The sequence below is a fragment of the Sander vitreus genome, unplaced genomic scaffold (assembly GCF_031162955.1).
Source record: "Sander vitreus isolate 19-12246 unplaced genomic scaffold, sanVit1 ctg503_0, whole genome shotgun sequence".
Lineage (NCBI taxonomy): Eukaryota > Metazoa > Chordata > Actinopteri > Perciformes > Percidae > Sander > Sander vitreus.
In genome coordinates, this window is record NW_027595605.1 from 4,074 (window position 1) to 22,500 (window position 18,427).

The 18,427-nt window shown below is 41.2% G+C and overlaps 2 long non-coding RNA genes across 4 annotated transcripts in view; both read right to left on the reverse strand.

Annotated features, from left to right (window-relative positions):
• Positions 1–13,479: 13,479 nt before the first annotated feature.
• On the reverse strand, positions 13,480–14,768 carry LOC144514230 (uncharacterized). Of its 2 annotated transcripts, none has more exons than XR_013501284.1 (4): positions 14,620–14,768; positions 14,474–14,512; positions 14,175–14,384; positions 13,480–13,726 (listed from the first exon to the last, which is right to left on the reverse strand). It is a non-coding gene; the product is annotated as an uncharacterized LOC144514230 (long non-coding RNA). The 2 variants fall into 2 exon arrangements; XR_013501285.1 differs by having other exon boundaries at positions 14,474–14,535.
• A 2,728-nt stretch (positions 14,769–17,496) lies between these two features.
• LOC144514229 (uncharacterized) overlaps positions 17,497–18,427 on the reverse strand; it is a 1,425-nt gene continuing 494 nt past the window's right edge. For both annotated transcript variants that reach the window (XR_013501282.1, XR_013501283.1), the window contains exons 3-5: positions 18,333–18,427; positions 17,853–17,878; positions 17,497–17,762 (exon numbers count right to left, since the gene is read on the reverse strand). The exon at positions 18,333–18,427 is cut by the window's right edge and continues 115 nt beyond it. This is a non-coding gene — a long non-coding RNA (uncharacterized LOC144514229). The remainder of the gene's footprint in view (positions 17,763–17,852; positions 17,879–18,332) is intronic.

Sequence of the window (18,427 nt, forward strand, 5' to 3'; positions counted from 1 at the left end):
TAAAATGTACATATAACTATATAACATTGAGTCAGTGAGTGTCACCCCATAAGTAGGAAGAACTATAAGTAGTAGGAGCAGCAGCAGCCACAGTAGTAGCGGTAATGCCGGATAATAGAGAGAATATAGGATCTACCTTTCGCCAAACTTTGACAGCTCTGACCTTTGACCTCATTTGCATATTCCCACGCCCCGCCCCCTTGACCTTTGACCTCATTTGCATATTCCCACGCCCCGCCCCCCTTCCCCACGCAGTGCCCATGGGGGCCCCTCATTTGCATATGTATGGGATAGGCCCCCTTTGTTCTACGTATGAATTGACTGTCTAGACATTACATCATCCAGGATAACGTTATATAATTATAGTTCATTATAATTCTGTATAATTCTTTCAATGTTCTTATTCACAATGATAAAAAACAGCAACACTGACTCATTCATCTAAAGGGAGGATTCCACATAATTTGCTCAAAGTGTGTGTGTGTGTGTGTGTGTGTGTGTGTGTGTGTGTGTGTTGAGGGTTCCTATCCATCAAATTGTATTCTTATAAACTTAAATGACGTGACTCTTAGACAGACATAGACCTAATTAGCATATGGGGGGCTCCTTTTAACCACGTGTCCCCCCTCCTTTTTTTCCCCCTCATACTCACAAGGCATTATGTCATCTGTGTGTAGTCAAAATAAGATTCTTTCAATTATCCAATGTTCTTATGCATCTCACACTAATGGCAAAACAATGTGTACTGGTTTTAATTCCACTAAAGTGACACTTTTATGGTATGGAGTATATTGAGTCTAAATTTTTACTTGTCACGGTGATATGAGAAACTCTCTGGTATGCTAGGTATGTATAGATCACGGTCTACACCTCTTTTAAGAAACCATCTCACACTAAAGGTCAAAAACCACTTGGGTGATATTACAGACATATTGCCATGGCGATCTGATTGCATAGAAAGTTCAATCATATGGTTGACCCTAAACGTGAGAAACTCTCTCTGGTATGCATCAAATTATACGTTTCCTTATAAACTTAAATGACGTGACTCTTAGACAGACATAGACCTAATTAGCACATGGGGGCTCCTTTTAACCACGTGTCCCCCCTCCTTTTTTTTCCCCCTCATACTCACAAGGCATTATGTCATCTGTGTGTAGTCAAAATAAGATTCTTTCACTCACCATGTCGGGGGATGACGCACCGTCTTGCATTAGTGAAACAAAGATAACCATTTTACAAGAGTCCGGTGTAGATGGTCCCAGAAAAAGTATGCTGTTTATGCGCAGGATCCAAAAGCCTCCGCCACTCAATGTGCATCTGCATAAGGAATGGTCTTTAAGACCTTATGGAGAGCATGGTAGTTGGGGATATATGTTTAGGTATCAGACCGGAGAACTGTGTCTGTATCAGCGAAGTGAAGGAGACACACTGCAGGATCTGGTGGGTGTAGCCACATTATCTTCCAACGATTGGGGCGTGTTAAAGTCAATCAATCCGAGGAGTGTCGGGGAGGTGGTGGAAGGGGACCAAAAATCGCTGCAATCTGGTCAAAAATCCTTTTCGGCTATTTGGTTGTCAAAATCCTCATCTGAGGGTCATTGGTTCTTCCGTGTCAGTTACCAGCTGAAGAATAAAGAAGAGTCAAAGAAAGATGGAGTCTGTAGTGAAGAAGCTAAATGGTATTTTGTGCTGGATCTGTTCAATTCCGAATGCGGTGTTTTCCGGACTTTGTTGGTTATACCAGCTAAAGTATGGAGTGAAAAGTTGGATCAGATCAGTGAAACAATCACCTCCTTGTTTCACAGCTGTCACATTTGGGATAATACCCTGATGAAAAAAAACACTACTCTACACCCACCCCCCATCCATATGTCAGAGACAAACCACTCCTTCTACCTGCCCACATGGGATAAACCACACCCTATAAAAAGAGACCTACCAAGCGGTGAAAATAAAAACGCTGCAGAGAGAAGAATCATGTTCACCCCTCAGGGAAACTGCACACGCCGGAGTACACGAACAGTCATCATCCCGAGAGATCGCAATGGTTGTCCGTACGAAGATATCATTTCAGAGGCTTACACTTGGAAGGACGACGAGCCTCCATCAACTCCGGGTAGTCCAACGGCCATCTCCCCGACTCCCCCGAGAGATCGCAATGTGTGTCAGGATGAAGATATAATTTTGGAGGCTTACACTTGGAAGCACGACGACCCTCCATCAATTCCGTCTCACTGTGATGTGACAATTAATGTTGATGAACCAGGGAAGCTATGATGATCCTGACGGTTGGCTATCCGATACTTTCTTTAAAGGTGTAAAAATAGCCGTGCTCCATCTGCTGAACAAAACTCTGTCTCTGTATCAAGTTGAGATGTGCAATGGGTGTCGCATTGCTCATCCCAGTCAGAGACAACATCAATGCGTGAATGTGGTTCAGGATGACTTCTACAAGGAAAACTTTTACTGGTTGATGAAAAGGCTCTACACTCCAAAGCTTGTCCCAGCCAAGGTCAGACTTACAGTGGAGAGTCTTTTACACGAGTTGAAATCAACACGTTTTATCTACAACGCATTCGAGGAGATGTTGGCTCAAGAGGACATATACAATAGGACCACAAATGAACACCTCAACAAACTGTGTGACATGTGGTCAGGGTGTTAAATAATAGAGAAAATGGGGAATTTCTGTAGGAAAATATGGACTCTGATCACTAACCATCTCGTCATATCTCAGTTGATAGAGATTTTGAGAATAGCTGTAGATTATTCTCTGTTAGCACAAACTCTATATATAATCACTTTGTAGTAGTAACAAATAGTTTTTTCTTCTTTTTTTTATGACAAATTGTTTTAAAAGTTTTTAACACTTCTGTATTTGTGTCTTTAACATCAAATTGTTTTAGTTAGAAGTTTTTTTTCTATTATATTGTTTTGTAACACTGATGTATATGTGTTTGAATTCTAATAAAAAAAAATTCAAATAACCAACGCACAGTCTTTTTCTGTCATTCTAATCTCAACATGTCAGAGACACATATCATGAAACATATTTATTACAACCCTGCACACCCAGGTAGTTTTGGGGGTGTAGAACGCCTTCGTAGGGGAGTGCATGTTGAAACGGGTGAGACAGTCGAGCGTGAAAAGGTCAAAGACTTTTTATCAGGAGAGGATGCATACACACTGCACAGACCAGTCAGAATACATTTTACCAGAAACAGAGTTTTCGTACCGCGTCCTTTAAACCAATTTCAAGCCGACCTATGCGACATGCAAGCCTTAGCAGATTATAATGACGGATATAATTATTTATTAACGGTCATAGATGTGTTTTCAAAAAAGGCTTACGTACGTGCTCTAAAGAGAAAAACTGGATCCGATGTGGTTGAGGCCTTTGAGTCAATTTTTGAGGAGAGTCAGACGCCCTTAAAACTACAAACCGACGCAGGAAAAGAATTTTTTAACAAGCGATTTGAGGCTCTGATGAAAAAACACGGCATCATACATTTTTCCACAGCTAGCGATCTCAAAGCCTCTGTGGTTGAACGATTTAATCGCACTTTAAAAAGCCGAATGTGGAGATATTTCACAGCTAACAACACCATGCGATATCTTGATGTTTTACAAGACTTGGTGAAAGGCTATAATCATAGTTATCACAGCAGCATAAAAATGGCTCCTATGGACGTAACTATAGAGAACGTTGATCAAGTGTTTGAAAACCTGTACGGTAAATCTATTGCAACACAGAGGACCGAATTAAAGAAAAATTTTAAGGAGGGGGATCTCGTCAGGATATCAAAGTTGAGAGGTGTGTTTGATAAAAAGTATGAACAGAGTTTTACGGACGAAGTGTTTACAGTTTCAGAGTGCATACCACGTGAACCACCTGTGTACAAACTGAAAGATTATGACGGTGAAGCCATCCAAGGTTCATTTTATGAGGCAGAGTTGCAAAAAGTAAAAAAGGATAAAGACAGAGTCTACCATGTCGAGGAGATTCTGAAACGACGTACCGTGAGAGGTGAAAAACAAGTCTTTGTACGTTGGAAAAACTGGCCTGAGAAATTCAACAGTTGGATCAAGACCGATGAAATAATAAATGTATAAGAATCGCTGTGCTTATGCCTAGAGTATCATTCCATCATGTACGGTGCAAAGGACGATGGGTTTTACATTACCCTGCCCTCTAACGCCAGCCTAAATGTCTTCAAAGATAACAAGAGTTCCAGTTACCGCGTAGATTTAGCGCAACATATCGATTTAGAAGGGGGTGGCAGGTAGCTTTAAGTGAAATCTCATATCCTCACACCTGGTTTAATATACCCAATGAGAATGCCTACTTTGAATGGCGAAAGAAACCCTTGGAGGGTGAGTCTGAAAGAGAGGTCCACCAGCAGAGATTCCGAGGAGGGTATTACAATAACCAGGATCAGCTCAAGATAGAGTTGAATGGCTTTCTTAGGAAAATTGGCTCAGATATTACATTGCAGTATAGTTACATTCAAAAGAGATATGAATATTCTGCGGGAGGTAAGTACCATCTACGATTTTATCCTCCGGCAGCCTACATGCTTGGATTTGAGCCAGGAACATGGATCGAGTTTACGGAAAAGATGGCTCCCTACCCCTCGGACATGCAAGGAGGTCTTTATCACCTGTTTTTATACACAGACCTGGTCAGTTATCAGATGGTCGGTGATGCTTATGCCCCGCTCTTGAGAACCTTGGAAATTAAAGGATCATACGGTGATATAATCACACAGCAATTTAACCCTTGTCATTATCTACCAGTAACCAAGCAACACATTGAAAACATTAAGATTGAGATTAAATCGGATCAAAAATATTCCTTTAAAGTTCACTTTTGGTAAGACTATCGTGAAACTCCATTTTAGACCAAAAGTTTGAAAACAGGGGTATATATAAATCATCTGATTTACCACATCATTCAGTATCATCTAATCCTGTGACAGTGACTCACCGCCAAAGGGTGTGACAGATATCAGACACAAATAATCGTAGATACATTACGGTCAAAATGCCACGTGTAGACTTGTGAGAGGATCCTCACAGATTTGTACATTATTACGAGAGTCAGGTGGGAGGAAATTTGCCAGGATTTTATGGAGCCCCTGTCATGTACGGACGTGGCATAGGCTCTATATTTTCAAAATTGTTTCGTTTTGTATCTCCTCTGGTGAAGAAAGGTTTTGCAATAGCTAAACCTCATCTCAAAACAGCCGCTAGCAGCATTGCTTCGGATGTGTTCAGTCGTGTTGGAAAATTTGTCACTGGCGACCAGAAACAAGAGGGGTCAGGGGGTATTATGGTCTTGGCACGTAGACAAAGGAGACGACCCCCAGGGGAACGCCTCTCAAACTCTAAAAAACACTCTGCTAGTAAAAAGAAGAAAACAGTCGCGAGAAGGAAGCAGACAAAGAGGAAGTCTCCCCACAGCTCTGACATATTTTAATTCAGATTTAAGAGAATCATGGCTCTGTTACATCATAAATCCCCAGAGTGCACCCTATCGGAATTGGACTTATTCACAGCACCTATGACACAGCAGTCCATCGAAGATAAAACATACACCGAGATTTCCCCCTTGTCAGCTATCACAGACGGGGGTCCTATAGAATTTTTTATCCCCGGAGACGGTGAAAAGTATCTGGATCTGAACGATATTTTGCTGCATCTCCGTGTGAAAATCACCAACGCGGACGGGACAAACTTGGCCAACGATGCACCGGTGGGCCTTATCAATTACCCTCTGAATACAATCTTCGATCAATGCGACGTTATTTTGGGGGATAGATTGATCTCACAATCAAGTGCCACACACCCCTACCGTGTCATGATTGAAACCCTGCTCAACTTTTCAGGAGATACGCTAGCTAGTCAGTTCTCAGCCGGTCTTTTTTACAAAGACACCGCCGGGGCCATAGACTCTAGAGTGATCGATAATGGTCCCAATAGAGGATTAAACAAGAGAGCCGCTTTCACCGCTAATTCACGGGAACTACACCTGACTGGTCCTCTCCACGGGGATATTTTTTTTTGCGAGAGACTTTTGCTGAACTCTGTTGATCTGAGAATTAAACTAACTCGTGCCAGCGACGCTTTCTGTCTAATGGGTGCTAATGACTCCACGTTCCGTCTGAAAATACTGGGGGCATCTCTATTTGCCAAAAAAGTGTCAGTATCACCAGCCGTGCGATTGGGTCACGCAGCAGCCTTAATGAAAGGTAATGCTCTCTACCCTGTCTCACGCGTCAACGTAAAAACATACTCGATACCGGCAAACTCGAGAATATGCAGCCAGGAGAATCTTTTTCTAGGGGCTATGCCTAAATATATAGTTTTAGGTATGGTGCACCACGAAGCTTTCACTGGAAGAAGAGACCTGTCACCCTTCAATTTTGCGCACAACGATGTAGAGTATCTAGCTCTTTGTCAGGATGGTAAACAGATTCCAGCCAAGGCCTTTCAACCTCAGTTTAACAACGGACAGTCTGTTAGAGAGTTTTACAACATGTTCCTGGCTACGGGGAGACATCTAAAGGATTTACCGTTGAGTATAGACCGACAGGAATTTAATGACGGCTATTCTCTGTTTGTGTTTAATCTGTCACCCGCTGATGACAACGATGTATTGTCACCCATATCCAGCGGTAATTTAAGATTGGAGATGAGATTCAGAGTAGCCTTACCACAAACCACTACACTTATCGTCTATGCCTGTTTTGATTCAATTCTGGAGATTAATTCAAAAAGACAGGTGCTTGTGGATTATTATTAATTTGAAAAAATATGGATAATCTTCAAATTGAGAGTATTTTGAATCGTTTGCTGGGAGATGTATTTTGCGGTGTGTGGGCCTGTGACCTATTACCCTCGCTGAATCCATCCTTTAGAACACCCGCCTACTTTATAGTCAACACACACCCTGCTCACATGCCTGGGGAACACTGGTTAGCTTTAACCCTAGAAAAGGGGGGTGAAGCCACCTTTTTTGACTCTTACGGATGATCACTATCCCTCAAGCATCTTACAGTTTTTGGAAAACCGTTCTCAAAACATCAACTACCACAACCGTCAGCTGCAACACCCCCTGTCGACCGTTTGTGGGCAACACTGCATCTATTATCTCTGTCAACGGGCCTGTGGATTATCTTACCAACAAACGCTGTCTTTGTACAGCGATGATGTAATAAAAAATGATCAAATGGTATACGACTTTGTGAGAAAACACCGTCTCAAAAATAAAATCAACGTTGTCCCGAAACAGAAGAACTGCTCTCTACAGAGGTTTAAAGACTGTTGCGGATAATATGAATATACGAAAACTTTTTAAGATTGTTAATTGTAGTTCATTGTTGATTGAAAAAAAAAGACTGTACGCAAAAATATGCTCAATAAAACAACCTTTATTAAATGAATGACAAAGTTGTGCGTTACATTTATTTATGGTGAAATACCGATCCAAGTCGGTGACAGAATAGTTTTTTTCTTCCTCTTTCTATGACTAGGGCGGGGTGTTTCTTTTTCAAACATGACATTTTGGTCATGGTCCATAGCCATCTTGAGGGAACTGTACTGGTCGCGAACTTGTACGTTTTTCACAGCGGAAGAAGGGATGTTCAAATCAGCCAGGGTATTCAGAAATTTTGACCAACCCGTTGGTGGCGCGGTTCGGGATGATTTATAAGGTCGTGATAAGTATTTCAATAAATCAGTCATATGTGACCCCTTCACAACTTGACCATTATAAACAAATTCCCCCTTTGCATTCCAACCTTTATCACTCTCGGATATTTTTTTTAAGATGTATTCGGTGTTGTTGTGCTCTCGTGGAGGGAAGCTTTTCAAAACTTCAGCAATCACATGGTCAGCATCATCCAATGTCTTAGATGAAACCCGAGCGCTTTGATGCGACAATTCAGTCTCATCATGCCATTCGTCCGGCTGTTCCCTCTGAAGAGTTAGAGTTACACGTCGCTGGTCTCTCTGACCCTGCTTCATCAAAGTTAAATATCTTTGCAATAAAGCGTTGTACTTTTTAATTTTTTCATCCGGGGTCAATCCCTGCTCATCTAATACGGCTCTCATTTTGACATCCAATTCATCCTCGACTGTTTCTCTGATGGTGGCAGCCGGTTGAGTCATACGATTTAGCTGATGGGGTGGGACGAGAAACATTTTCTGGGTCTTCCTCAAAGACATCTTTTCATATATTATCTTCTAACGAGCCCTCCGATAAGTTCTCCAATCATGGGAGTGCGGCGGCTAGCAGGGGGCAAAAAGAAACCCGCCTGTCTGTTTCTTTAACACCTGATGTTTGCGTTTGATAATTGTTTTCTGTCTCTTCAATTTTTTGAATTGAGAAGGCGATAAAGGGATGTTTCCCTTCAAAAGGTTTAAAACAATCTCACACAATGTTTGGATAAAATCTGGAGAGCCGTGAATCAGAATATCTTTACGTTTCTTGGGTGTGGCGTGGTATAAAGCCGAAAGTAAAGAAGCGTTTCTTTTTAAACGTGCCGACATGCTGATCTAGCTCGTTTATTTCGGTACATAGACGGTGGGTCGTTGGTGAGGAAGTACACAGCTCCTCAGTCTGAATCTCTCTGGGCAGATGGGTGTAAGATCTACTATTAAATACCCGTGCGGGTCTCTGGTGGCGTCTTCAAAGCTCTCTAGAAAGAATGCCTTTTGAGATGGGTAGATTTGACGGGCTAATATATTTATTTGTAGTTTGTCTCGAGGATTTTTAAACAGAACCAAATAATTGCTGTTCAAACTAATGGTACGACTGTGTTTACCCTGATGAAACACATTTTGAGTCAACATTATAACGCTCATGTTTTTGTGATGGCGATACTCTGTAAAGATTTTAACTACATCAGGATGGTCAGAGGCTTGGAAAATAACATCGTCCAAAATAATCAAATGTTTTTGATGAGGAGGGAACAAGCTTTCATCGTCAAAAGAATCCGGCAATCCTTTGACAAATTGAATCTTTTTATTCAAACGCTGCAACTCGCTGTACATAGGTTGAAAAGTAGAATAAATCCAGACAATATTTTCAGGTACAATATTCATGACATGTTCACAGTTTTCAAGTACATTTTTTACAAAATAGGTTTTCCCACAACCACTAGGTCCTACAATCAAACATGAGAATGGACATATAAATCTAGGTTCAAAATCAACTTCCTCCATTACATTCTGGTGTGACATTTTAAAACAAAACAACACAAAAATCAAAACTCAATATCCAAAAGGCAATGTTGTGCCGTCAGCAAAGAGACGTCTCTTGTCATACACCACTTTAAACTTTTTTTGGAATGATGTGTTTTTCAAGACAAAGTCCTTTTTATTGCGACTAATGCTGTGTTGAGGGATCTCAATCACCCTCTCCCTCGAATCACTGAGGTAACCTTCTACCAGATCTTTGATGCTATCAAAGTTTATCAGCTCACAGCACTCCTGAGTCTGAGTGATACCTTTGACACGCATCGCTACTTTTTTTTTGTTCTTTGTTTGGTAGGCGTAGCTTTTTGGACCAGTGGCTACAAATTCTTGAATGGTATCACCGTCCAGTTCATCTGTCAAGTCCCCTAGATAATTACCCAGCTCTAAAGGCGTCTCACCATTCTTTACCACATAGATTAAACTATCGGTGTCGATGTAAAGGATCCTCTCTTTCAACTGTTCTAAATAGCTGTAGAGTTTTAGACGCGCATGTGCTGTGGTGAACGCCGCAATAAATATATTGTTCTGTTTACCAGGTGGGCGAATGCATCGATCTGTGTATCTCCATCTAATTAAGGCTCTTTCGTTGTCTAGAACGTTAAAGTATTCGACCTTGTGTGTACCCGAAAAAAGGTAGGAGAAAAACTCTTCAGATTCTGAGATGATGTTGGTGTGTAGTAAGTTATCCCTCTGCGCAAATTTACCCCACAAGCTGTTTAAGCACAATTTAGCCACTTGTCTCTTGACTGAATTTGTTTGAATTTTACCCGCGTCTAACTGAATGCCTTGATTTGTATGATAATCCCTGATGTATTTTTCTCGGGTTTCCTGATCCATAGCATCTGGGGGGTACCCCGATGCTTCCTGTTTACCTTTGAGAAAACTATGGATGTAGTTGACAAACACTGTGTCACTAGTTTGTTCAAAGTGCCACACTTCTGTGATTTTTACCACTCTGTACCCTAGCTCTAGGGCCTTGTTAAATTCATTAGTGAACCACACACCTGTGAGGGCTCTGTCTTCATCATCGTGACTACAGGTAGCCGTTTGGTTGTTGGTTTCAGTGCAGGTACGACACAGCGGAAAGTTTAATTTACCGGTTGAGCATTTGTACGGTAAAACAGGAAAAAATAGACCGCGTGGTGGGCATACGGTGGCTCTGATTAACCCAAAGTAGTTACGAGGATCCCCAAAATCTTTGTAGATGATGGTAGGATGGCCTAGGGGGAACTTTTGCGTACTCATGACATAGGGGTACTCATCAACCCCTGTCGTATGTCTCAGTTTTAAAGCGCTTGTCCGACCCCCATACAGAGCGTTTCGCGGTACGAGCGGTTCTGGGAAGTTGAAATGTTGGAGAAAGTTTACTACATTGGCGGATTTTTTCATATTACTCCACGTGTGTTCTCTCATCACAATAACGCGAAGGTTGTGTTCAGACTGTAACGCTCTCTCTCTCTCTCATCACTTTTTGCATGCAGCTCCCCAAAAGGCAAACCCCTTAGCGGACACCTCTCTGTAGGATTAAAACATTCGGGGCAGCCGTGATAAAAACACCCGTGAAACTCCCACGCATATTTTACACCGTCAATCTCTGCATAGCCATCTACAAAATAACGACCAAACTGTGCTTCACCGCCATTGAGAGCGTGTCGGATAAAGACTTTTTCATTATGCATAACCCACTCTAACCATTTGATGGATTCGTTTGAGAATCTTTTACACTGTTCTGTGTAATTGTCGGGGCTTGGGATGGCTAGAGTTTTAGGTTGCAGGTAATTAGTTAGAAACACTTTCATACAAGCTGAGGCTATGGTAATAGCGCTGAAAGGGTCCACGCCTGTCTCGCTGAGAAACTGCTCCCTGAATTTAACACATCCTGTCTGGAGAATGACAACGTCGTTTTTGCAGTAATACAAAGCTTTCTTTTTAAAGTCAAAGACACCCTGACTGGTTTCACCATACCATTTGTAAAACTCCTCCTGCTCACTCTTTGTCATGCGTTCTACACCGTAATCAGACGGCGGAGGGTAGGGTCCTTTGTATGTGAGGTGTTTTTCTGAGCTGAATCTGTGCGGAAAATACCGTTTTGTCTGATCGGTAAAACCCAAAGCCTTGGGCATGGCACTAAGCCGCATCGGTAGAAAAGAAAGAGAATCGATGAACCTGAGTTCATAATCAGGTTCCTCAAAACTGAGGATTTTACATCCTGTCATGAGCATGTTCTGTGGGGTTGTTTTCTCTTTCAGTATACCTTTTAAAACTAGGTAGCTGTCAAATCCATGAGCGTTATGTGCTATAAAAACATTTCTTCGGTAGCGATTCTTCCTGAAATGCAGGAGAAAACGTCTAACACAGTCTAAACCGTAAAACACCCTCTCTTCACCTTTCAAAGTTTTTACATGCACTAGAAAGGGGATGTGTTCGTTCTTCTCATTGACAAATGTTTCAAAATCATAAAAAACCAAACCAATGTCTTTGGTCTCACCAACAATGGGTTGTATGTAACACAGGTGTTTGTCATCCAAATTTTCAGAACCGGTCGGTAATGCTTCACCACACATTCTACATTTAGCTGTGGTGCATCGATGCGCTGCCTTGCCGGTGGTCATATTAACGTAGTAACATAGGTTGCATTGTTTGCATTGTTTTACTTGATCACATAAACTAAAAGCCTGTTTGTTCATAGCACACGGTTTAACCTCTTTGTGTCTAGCAAAACAGGAGAGTGAACGGCACATCCTCTGACAATCTGAGCATTTCATGAGTTTGAACTCTTGCGTAGGGCAAATGGGGTCCATGCATACTTGACAGTAACTTTTACAACTGTGCACATACGGTTTACTTAAACCCTTGTAACAGTAATTACAGACAAGCTTTGCGCCTATAAAGGCTTTGAGATTTTTAATCCCATAGTAGTGATTTTGCATTAGGAATAAAAACAAAGGTTTCGAGCAATCGGTAAAGTCTGTTGCAAAATGTGAGAGGGGTTCATTATGAGATGTTCTGTAAAACACTACAATTTTGCGTTTTAAAATCTCCTCAAATCTGTGTATGTCGCCAAAAGTGACTGGGGTCTGATCATCTAAGCCCGCCTGATGCTGTAATTCTTTCCCCAGACTGTCACATTGACTATCTGTGAAATCCGGCTGGAAAACGTGTGAAAGGCTGATGGCAAAGCAAAGCTGATCCTCTCTGTCATCTACAATATAGAGATGTCGTTTTTTCTTTTTGAGAATTTCACAATCTAATGTTTTCTCCAGTTTACGCTTACCACCACCTCTAGGGTTCCGCACTATGTGAACGATTAATTCTACACCTTCGTCGGCGGCTATGTTATTGTTTGACTGTACTATACGATCAAGCAATCCTTCAAAAGCAGGAAGAATGTTTGAACCTTGAGCATTGTTGGTGACTGAAACACAATCGCGTACATTTTCACCTACAACCTCCAGTTGAATAGCATCATCACGACTAGCTTGTGATTCCACCTCACTGGCTAACCCCCTAATTACACCCATCACGTTTTGATAAAATGTAGCAATATTTGCTACATTACCCTTTCGAGGAAGTGTAAGTCTACGTCTCATGACTAGAGTGTTAAACCGATCATAAGAGGCTGATTCTATCTGCTCTTCAGGGATCTTCAAACCCTCCCCCTCTTGGAGAGATTGTGACTGAGATATACGTTGTTCATTTTGAGGTTCGTTTGATGAGTTAGGAGCTGATATGTCTGGCTGATTTAAAGTTTGTAGCATGGCTTCTATGTTTTCAAAGGCGTCGCTGTTGTTTTGATTTAATCTTTGGGATGTGTTTTCTATGTCCTGACAAGGATTTTGTGGTTCGGAAGGTGACTCAATTTGTACATCAACATTGTTGAATATTGGTAAATTCCTTAATTGCTCTACGGCTATTTGTAAGTCGAGAGGGACTTGGGATAAGGCTGAACTAGATAAAGAATCAGAATCGCTATCCATCTTTAAAATAAAAATAAAAAATTTAAAAAAAAAATTTAAAAAAATTAAAAAAAAATTAAAAAACAAATTTAAAAAAAATTAATTTACATGCGTAAAATATTACAAAAAATTTTTGCAAACGGTTGTGAATGATGCAATTATAGATTGCATTAGTTGGACAACCATCCGGTGTGTTTCCAACTGCTGAACCCTTCTTTGCAGTCTTACTGCTCCTCTACTCTCCACTACCCCCTCGGTTGAATAGTCGAAAAGTTGGCGGACAATCGCTGATTTGACACGTTTTCGTTGTTTAGTGGGTCTGGAAGGAACCCTCTTAATGTTGGGTGTGGTAAACCTCACAGAAGAGGAAGTTTGAGGTTCCTGTCTTCTGGGAAGAGAGGAAAGAATAGGTGTTACCAGTGCTGTTTGCTGTTTGATGGGCGACAGAGGGTATACTCTAAATGGGGGGGCTGTCCTCACTGGTGTTGAGGCCGTAGGCAAAGAGTCTGTTGAATATAATAAAAGAAAATGTTAGCATTATTATTTATTATTATAATTTTAGTTAGACATAAAGTTTTTTTGTTTCAGATTCTGAATTTACTTTAACCTAGACTGGTAAAATGAATAAAATATTTACTAGAAATGTATTTACGATGGTTAGTCATTTAATCATTTACATATTTATGTTATACATTCAATATAATAATCTTATAATCTTTTTCAACTATCAACTTTGAGCAACCTTCCAGCCCTTGTGGGGGCAGTAATGAGGCATTTCGTTGCGCAGCAACCTCGAGAACAATAAGGGCCTATGAGAGCTTGCTACGTCATTGTTGTCATAGCTCTGCGACCAGACGCTCGTATGTCTGTTTTCATTTTGAACACAGACGCGGTAAGTGATAGCTCCTCTGACGGAAGCTTTGAGTGTGTATTACATTCAAAACCTTAAAGTACCTGATATGAACGCGTCAGATCCTTGTGCCGGAGATCCCTCGATTTTTACCCGGGTTTGTGTTGCTTTCGATGGGTTAGGGTTCTTTATCACAGGACGTAGTGGAGTGGAGAGATGTTTTGTCTTCACACGGCGCTTGCCGCTCGGTTTCGGCTCGCTTTTGGCATCCTGACTTTTTTCTAAAGATTCCCTGTAGCACCCGTCAGCAAAATCTGTAAGTATATATTTTGGTTAACCTTCAATATGTTTGAGTGTGTATGTTTTTTTTTAAATTAAAAAGAAGAAAAAAAAAAAGACGTACCAGATTGCCTTGGAAGATCGATTACTCTCAAATCCACCGCTGTTAGTAAAATATGAATAATTCTGATTAAAAAAAAAAGCACAGTCCTGCATTTAGACAATTAATAGGATACATAAAAACGTGTAAAAATATATTATAATATTTACCGTTGTCCATGGTTGAGTTGGTCTTGTTCGAGTTGAGTTGAACTGCGTGTCTGTCTCTTTCTGAAACTACTCCCCCGTTGGTGACACATTTATACCCATCGTTTGGTTTATTTTTCCCTCCAAATAATTGTATTGAATTCATATGGAAAAAAAACAGTCTAAGAGTCACGTCGTTTAAGTTTATAAGGAAACGTATAATTTGATGCATACCAGAGAGAGTTTCTCACGTTTAGGGTCAACCATATGGTTGAACTTTCTATGCAATCAGATCGCCATGGCAATATGTCTGTAATATCACCCAAGTGGTTTTTGACCTTTAGTGTGAGATGGTTTCTTAAAAGAGGTGTAGACCGTGATCTATACATACCTAGCATACCAGAGAGTTTCTCATATCACCGTGACAAGTAAAAATTTAGACTCAATATACTCCATACCATAAAAGTGTCACTTTAGTGGAATTAAAAACAGTACACATTGTTTTGCCATTAGTGTGAGATGCATAAGAACATTGGATAATTGAAAGAATCTTATTTTGACTACACACAGATGACATAATGCCTTGTGAGTATGAGGGGTAAAAAAAAAGGAGGGGGGACACGTGGTTAAAAGGAGCCCCCCATATGCTAATTAGGTCTATGTCTGTCTAAGAGTCACGTCATTTAAGTTTATAAGAATACAATTTGATGGATAGGAACACTCCAACACACACACACACACACACACACACACACACACACACACACACACTTTGAGCAAATTATGTGGAATCCTCCCTTTAGATGAATGAGTCATTGTTGCTGTTTTTGTGAATAAGAACATTGAAAGAATTATACAGAATTATAATGAACTATAATTATATAACGTTATCCTGGATGATGTAATGTCTAGACAGTCAATTCATACCTAGAACAAAGGGGGGGCCGATCCCATACATATGCAAATGAGGGGCCCATGGGCACGCGTGGGAAAGGGGGCGGGGCGTGGGAATATGCAAATTAGGTCAAAGGTCAAGGGGGCGGGGCGTGGGAATATGCAAATGAGGTCAAAGGTCAGAGCTGTCAAGTTTGACGAAAGGTAGATCCTATACTCTCTCTGATATGGTTTATTTTTGATAGATTATCTCATAATTAAAATGTCTAATTATTAAATACACCAAGTCTTCTTAAAATAGAAAATGTCCTTTTGATTAATACAGAATTAATCATTAAAAATAGATGAAATTGTGATAATGAATTGAAATATAATTACCTTTGCTGAGGTGATGATTGGCTGACACAGAGAGAAGAAGAAGCTGATGACTGTCAGTGATAGAAAATGTCTTTATATAGTTTATCATAGCGGCGTAGCATCTGAAATATGTAAACCTGAGAACATTTTTAAATTGCTGATTGACATGTTTTTATGTAAAAATGAACAAGGAAACACTTGTTATGAAACTTCTTCCACTAAGAGGTACTGCAGCCAACATACTTGTACTTTACTTCCCTTTCATGCTACTTTATACTTCTACTCCACATCTCATCATTTGACGCTCTGGGCCCTATTTTAATGATCTGAGGTCACGGCGTGAAGCGCCTGGTGCTGGTGCGTTTAGGGCCTGTCCAAATCCATTTAGCTAGTTTGACGGCGGGAAAAAGGGTCCGTGCGCCGGGCGCATGGTTCTAAAGGGTTGTACTTAGTGTCTTCATTAATCAGAGGTGTGTTTTGGGCGTAACATGCAATCAACCAATCAGAGATCATCTCCCATTCCCTTTAAAAGCCAGGCGCGTTTGGACCTTGGAGCATTGCTGTTATGATGGAGGATTTGCACCGTAATATTTGTATTTGTAATCTTCTGCATGTGTGTGTGCTGCTGTGCGTCCCTGTGTGTGTAACAAGCATAGTGTGCACGCGCTGTGCACGAGCCTAGGAGCATTTTACTAATGCTCTGTTAAAATAACAATGAAATGCTGCGTTATTGACTTTAGACCAGGTTTTTGTTGGTCAATGGTGCCATCACTTCCCGCTGCCTCAAGACAGCAATACGCCCAGAATGCACCTGAACACACCTCCCTGTAAGACCAGCATGCCCAGAATGCACCTGAACACACCTCCCTGTAAGACCAGCACGCCCAGAATGCACCTGAACACACCTCCCTGTAAGACCAGCACGCCCAGAATGCACCTGAACACACCTCCCTGTAAGACCAGCACGCCCAGAATGCACCTGAACACACCTCCCTGTAAGACCAGTACGCCCAGAATGCACCTGAACACACCTCCCTGTAAGACCAGCATGCCCAGAATGCACCTGAACACACCTCCCTGTAAGACCAGCACGCCCCATGGGCGCACAGATGGGCGCAGGTGCATTTGCTATTTCAACGACGCGGGCACAGGACAGGAAATTGACAACTGCCTCGGTCTTAAACTAATAAGACATTTGCGTTGGGCTTTGTGCTGCGCCGGGTGCCAGATAGAGCCCGAAAAGTTACTTTTTACATTAAAAAACGATAATATGAAGTAGTACTAATACTACTAATCTACGCAGCGTTGGATCCGAACCAGTTGAACAGTAAGGCCCCTGGAAGGACAAAGGACAATGTCCTGTGCTCAGGAACAAAGAGAACGAGGCCTCCATGCAAACTCTGCAGCCTAAAAGTCACACTTCCATGAGAAGTAAGTTTGAACATGGCCGGAGATATGAAAAACTACAGAATTTGTAGTTTACACCTACATGTTACCTGCAAGAACACTGATTTCCTATTGGCCGCAGTCCCTATACGCATCAGTGGCCCGTGACCAGGTGACCTGGGACATAAAAGCCCTGGCGGCCTGTGATATATTCAGATATCCATTAATAATATTTACATGCGTAAAATATTACAACATTTTTTTCGCAAACGGTTGTGAATGATGCAATTATAGATTGCATTAGTTGGACAACCATCCGGTGTGTTTCCAACTGCTGAACCCTTCTTTGCAGTCTTACTGCTCCTCTACTCTCCACTACCCCCTCGGTTGAATAGTCGATTGAATCCTCGAAAAGTTGGCGGACAATCGCTGATTTGACACGTTTTCGTTGTTTAGCGGGTCTGGAAGGAACCCTCTTAATGTTGGGTATGGTAAACCTCACAGAAGAGGAATTTTGAGGTTCCTGTCTTCTGGGAGGAGAGGAAAGAATAGGTGTTACCAGTGCTGTTTGCTGTTTGATGGGCGACAGAGGGTATACTCTAAATGGGGGCTGTCCTCACTGGTGTTGAGGCCGTAGGCAAAGAGTCTGTTGAATATAATAAAAGAAAATGTTAGCATTATTATTTATTATTATAATTTTAGTTAGACATAAAGTTTTTTTCATAAAGTTTCAGATTCTGAATTTACTTTAACCTAGACTGGTAAAATGAATACAATATTTACTAGAAATGTATTTACGATGGTTAGTCATTTAATCATTTACATATTTATGTTATACATTCAATATAATAATCTTATAATCTTTTTCAACTATCAACTTTGAGCAACCTTCCAGCCCTTGTGGGGGCAGTAATAAGGCATTTCGTTGCGCAGCAACCTCGAGAACAATAAGGGCCTATGAGAGCTTGCTACGTCATCGTTGTCATAGCTCTGCGACCAGACGCTCGTATGTCTGTTTTCATTTTGAACACAGACGCGGCAAGTGATAGCTCCTCTGACGGGAGCTTTGAGTGTGTATTACATTCAAAATCTTAAAGTACCTGATATGAACGCGTCAGATCCTTGTGCCGGAGATCCCTCGATTTTTACCCGGGTTTGTGTTGCTTTCGATGGGTTAGGGTTCTTTATCACAGGA